Below are 6,046 nucleotides of genomic sequence, written 5' to 3'. Positions count from 1 at the left end.
GGACGACGACGACGACGCCGCTGGCCCTTTACGGACTTCCCCATCATGCCTCAACTTCCTTATCGGCCGCGATAAAACCTCCAGTCTTTTGGTTATCGCACCAAGGCCTGACCTTGCCAGTAGTCAGCTCTGAGGGTACAAACTCGGAGGCAAATATCAAGCTTCGGAATTGATTGTAGGCAACGCAGCGAGCACGTGGAAAGAAAACTGAAAGGAGTAACCTTCTAAGAGGCAGAAAAAGATCAGAGCGGGTTGAAGGACATATGCACTACTCTTCGATAAATCTGCAGTATTGAAGGATACAAATCTATGTAAGCAGTAGGTAAAGCACGCAAAGTTTTTTTTGCGTTACCATTTTAACTAGTGAGGTAATCAGCAATTAAATTTTAGGCTGCTCCTCACCGCACCAGAGGAGCGCGGAAAAGGTTGGTATGACGTTACGGTCGATGAGATTTCAAATTTTCGCTGCCGTCATCCATACCCTGCCGTGCGTCGTCGGTTGCTGCTAAACAACGCTCGGCAGACTTTGCATTCGGTTGCATTGGTGTTCCTTCTTCAAAGCAAGCGTTTATGCGTTGGAAATGTACCGGTACTCTAGATGACGTTTTCGTGCGCCCTCCCATGGCGCAGGGCACTGCTGAGAAGCTTGAAGGTCGTAGCGATATTATTCGATGATTACGTCACCATTTAAAATGTTAGCCCGAAATGACCTCGCATACTTTATCTGGAAGTTTCATATATTCGACCCCTGTAAGTCGTCAAATCCTAACACCTCTGCAGCCTTTAAGAGGAAAGTACTATCACTGACAGAATTAACCAGGCTGCCGTGACCGCGTAAAAGAAAGTCTGGCGTCCGCAAGCGGCGTCACTGTGGTCGCCAGCCCTCGCGAGCTGCGAGAATAACCTGCTTGACAAGAACCTGCGCCGGCGCTATACTTATACGGGTGATAACAAGCCTCCTAACAAAATGAGAAATGGTCAAGGCAGCCTGATTATACATTTTGCGAAGACTGCACATGGGAAATACAAGTTTATAAGGAGCAGACCGAAGAATCCAAGAGCACGCTGAGACCCGGGTAAGTGACTACCCGGAAAATTCACGCACCATGAAATCATATAATTGAACGTTCTGGCAAGAGTTAACGAATCTAGCTGAGCTTTGATTCCAACGTATACAGCTGACATCTTTCTTTTCCGCGAGTCTTTTTGACAAAACAGTTCGTTCCGGGCTTGTAAAATTGCTGTTTTCGAAAATGCCGCGACAGTAGGTGCGTTCCCATGGGACTGCTCACAAGAGATCGTTACCTAGGAGCCCTCTAGTCGCAACATCTGCAGCCAACAGCGCACTGGTAGTTAATTGGACGAATTGCTTGGGGTTGGTAGAGGCATTATTAAGGTTATATATTTTGTCGTTTGTGAAGAAGACAGGTGGGAAGGTCAGGTGGGGTGGCGGAAAGATGACCCGGGAATCCTCGCGCTCCTTAATTCTGCTTCTCACCCATACCTAGGCCAGACAAAGTATGGCCGCACGACAAATTCAAACGAAAATCAAGTTCAGTAGGGTAGTAGGGTAGGGCTAGTAGGTAGTTGGTAATCAGGAAAACAGCACGCAAGCGGGCACACTAAGAAGAAACACAAGAACACGAGCGCTCGTGTTCGTGTGCTGCGTTTTAGTGGCCAGTCTTTTGGTGCGCTGTATTATATAATGGCATACAAAACAGCATTCAAGCAATACCAAAGTAGAAGCGAGGGTTGCAGAAGCTACACTGTAGAGCAAGCACCGCTTCAATACAATACCGCATCCACTAACGCGATGCAATACACGAATATAGAACAGTTACTAAAATGTAACGTCAGATTCAGCGAGAGCTGTTTGTGAAGGTGAATATAAAACGTTGAAAAGGGTCGAGAATTAGGCGAGTTGGTACGAACTAATACTGCTGTGGCACCACGAGGACAGGGACGGAGACGGAGTGACGACAACAGAAGTGCTCACTAGCAACTGACAAAATTTATGGAAAGCACAAAACATACAGAAAAAACCAACGGTTACGTGCACAGTCCAGAACATGGTTACAGAGGCGCCAGGCAATAACACGTGTTACAGCACCACGAACATTCCTGTTATCATAGTTTAATGCTCTTTCAAGATAATCAACCTCAGCATCAAGTAGCAGCCATGATGGCGAACTCACGCATTCCGATCGGCCGACTTCATTATATGGAAGGCCTACATAATCTCCTGGGAAGTCTTATCTCTATGTTTCCAGAGAACGCGCGTTTCTTTCAACAATGGGACACACTTGTAACTTCTGAAATGCTTGGTCAGGTGTGTCCCCGAACCTCCGTCAAGTGACCTGGCATGGTGCTGGAGGCGTACATTCAGACAGCGTCCCGTCTGCCCCGTGTAGTGTCGACCGCAGGTCAGGGAAATGGTACAGACTACACCGCAAGCGCAGTCCACAAACAGATTGGAGTGCTTCACACCACAAGCCTTTCTTCTCTCCCGCGGTGCGTCACACCTCTCAATGGCGGCACATATCTGCCCTACCTTATTCTTAGCCGAAAATACCAAGTCCACCTCATAACGGCGAGCCACCTTCTTAAGGCTGTGAGACACTCACTCCATGGATGTAAGGGATGGAGGCGAGCTTTTTCCTTCCCTGTGCGCTCTCTTTATGTGACCTAGTCTCCATTACAGTTTTTTTCTGTACCATAAGGATCCGTTGCGACACCGAACCCAGCAGAGAGGCTGGGAACCCCTCGTTTTTTAGTCTGGCCACCTGATCGGGGAACGCTTTGTCCATCCGATGGAAACAGGACTTTGTGAAAGCCGGATTCAAATCATTCAACGCAATGTCATTCTTAATCAACTTTGAATGACCGGAAGCAAAATTGAACAATGGTTTCTTTGACTTTGGTGAAAACGACCAGCACACATGGTTGCCCTCGAAAAACAAGGAAAGATCCGTAAACTGAATGCGTCCATTTTCGGGAGCTTCACACGTAAAATTCAGGCCACGTCCTCTTTCTTTGAACGCATTCAAAACATCGACCATTGTCCGGGTGGGGTGACGACATTTCAGAAAAACTATAAAATCGTCAACATAACGGAAAACTTTCGTTACCATTCCTTCCAAATCACGCTCAAGGCACCAGTCAACCGCACACAGAAAAATATCGTCATATTGTCGTCACTCCGTCTCCGTCCATGTCCTCGTGGTGCCACAGCAGTATGAACATAAAACGGTTGTCTTCTCTTGTAGAGAGCGCGTGACGTCACTGCATACTGACCTACAAGTGTACCTAGTGTTACGCAAAAAAAAAAAAACCTGACCTTGTACACATGGGAGCAGACGCCGCCTAGAAGCGAGATAAGGGAGCATTATTTTGGTTGAGAAAAGTCTCTGAATAAAACCTAAAAGGCAACAGACACACCCAGGTGTAATGGAATGATTTGCGTGCTGGTAATCGTAAGAGAAGAAATTCATTTTGAGCAGCGGGGTTCAGCGATTTGTTTCAAGGCATCTAAGAATGCAACATAAAATGTAACGAATCCCCAGGGCAAACGATAAATGTCTTGATTGCTTTGTTTTATTTTTCTCAGAAAAATTCTTAGGAAAAGCGCTCGAACTTTTGTTTTAGGCATTAGAAAACGCCGCAGTAATCCGTTGTGCCAGCGAGCCAACGGGAGCAATATTCTACTTTCCGTTAACGGGTGCTGTAGGTCTGCCCTGTGCATTGTAGGAAGCGTGATGTCGCAAGCAGACAGCCTGAGGTTGACAGCTGTCGCTGTATAATAATAGCGACAGGTGGATGGTGGTGTAAAACTTTTATGAATAAAACACCCATAGGTGAAGCGTCAGGGAGAAGGCAAGCCTACAACACCGATGCATGGCAAGGATAACCTTTTGCGAGGGCCCTTGCACTGCAGTGGATGTTATCCGGCTGATTGTAATGACTGTGCTGGACATATTTCAGTGTTTATGATGAACTACAGCAATGAAGGAAACATATAACGGTTGTCAAATGCGGCACCGAGACCTCTTCGCCATATTTTTAGAGCGTTAGCCCTAATACTCAAGGTCTCGTCAGTATGAAACACAAAGCCATTCAAGTGGGACCAGTGGGTGGTAGCACTGGCACACAGATTGTGGACCACCTAATTGGCGTAGAATGTTAGGAGTGGTATCAAACGATTCAGCGCGTTACGGAGCATAAGATGCTTAGTCGAATCAAGGCGTAGCGAAATTAGGGATTCGTACCGACGACCTTGGTTCTCCAAACCATGACTCCTTGAAACTTCAAACGTTCATTACCGCCAAACCAATTGACGTAAAACATTCGAAGTGATGCCAAACGATTTGTCTTCTTGCGCTGTATACGTTGGCGTCAAAGAAAGTAGATATCCGTATATAACGAAACATTTCTACCGGATATAGACCGTTTTCGGTGCGAGGAGGAAAATAGCCTCAAACCGGCGCGCGCGCGCCGCCGCTTCTCCTCCTCCTCCTCTCCGCCTGGTATGCGCGGGCGGCGAAGTACGCTTTGAGTGACGTTCGTTTCCTGCTGTCTTTCGCACGAGAAAACAGTTTTTACATGTTTTGACGCTAACTGTGCATATGAATCGTGAGCCGAGGTCGTCAGGATACTACTGCGCTGTTGTTGGATGCACCAACTACTATCGCAAGCGGAAAAAACTAGCCGCAGAGCCATGTGCACAGCATCAACAGCCGCAGGGTCAGTGCGGCTGTGACCTGTTCCATATGCATCGCTTTTCGTCAGATGAAGACGGGCGACGTCTTTGGCTAGCTAGCGTCAACAGAAAAGATTTTATTTTCTAACAAGTAAAATATTACGTGTGGCATCGGGACATGCGGCCACTTTTTTAAGTCGTCACTCCAGTCAGTGACAACACTTGGGTGCCTGTACAGCTTGTCACCTGCAGACAAGTATGAACGTCACAAAATCGGAGCAATGGAAGTAGATAGTTGAGATAAGCAGAAAAAAGACCTCTCCAAAATTTTTGTTGCATGCTAAATATGACAGCAAATGATATGCGATAATACAGCAGTGCCGAGTAAGCAACGTTGTTGAAGCAGTGTTGTTATCGCGAACAACCGGGCATTGGCAGACGCAAAAGAGCGTGCCCATTACACCAGCCGTCAAGGTACCAAACCCTGCAAAACTTGTGTGAAGACGCGTAGCGTGGACGACCGCAAACGCGCTTGCTCGCCAAAGCCCAATCGAGGTAGAGGTGGCGTGGCGAATTTCTACTGCTGCGTAGCAAATACCCATGCAACCTCTCATCTAACTTTGTTTAGAGCAACAGTTATTTAGGACCGCAACACTTATCTTTCGTCGATTAGTGAGTACGAGAACATCATCATCATCGACCATTGCCCGCGCTCGTGCGGTGGTCAAGCCCCCAAGCAAGCGACGGTGACATACGGTATGTCAACTAGCGTAGACAGTGCTTTCGTTCGGTGCCTGCGCGATCTGGCTTAGTAAACATTCTCGCACCTACCGCTAGATCTGTTCGTAGGCGAGCATTTATCTCAAACTGATAACCCGCTGAAACGCAGAGAGGGCATCAGGTATCGAGCGTCTGAATCTGGCATGACGCGTATCAAGCTGAAAAGTGCACAGTACCTGCCTGAAATTGTGAATTGTATTCGAGTCAGCTTTCAAGAAAGGAATTCATCCCCGTGAGTGGCCGAACAATAAAGTTCGCGTCTGCACACCAGGCGCAGTCAAGCAAAGTTAAGTGCGGCAGACGTAAACATTCATGAAGTGACTTTGCTAAGCTGGCTGGTAATTGTAGTCTATCGAACTCAATCAAACAACATAGAAGCAGCTTGGAGGCTGCCTGTGTCGCTTCTTCGACTGCCGTCGTAGCCAGCGGTGCGGCCGTTGCTGCGCACTAGAGCAAAAAAACAACTCGTATACAAATTTCGCTTACCTAGGTCAATCATCGAAACGACAATGGAAGTGCCGCCGGACCTATAATCCGATGAAGTTCCGGCCATCACTCAAACAAACGGCG

Source organism: Amblyomma mixtum, chromosome 6, assembly GCF_055824585.1.
Source record: "Amblyomma mixtum isolate Tamu chromosome 6, ASM5582458v1, whole genome shotgun sequence".
NCBI lineage: Eukaryota > Metazoa > Arthropoda > Arachnida > Ixodida > Ixodidae > Amblyomma > Amblyomma mixtum.
Note: the sequence above shows the minus strand (reverse complement) of the source record.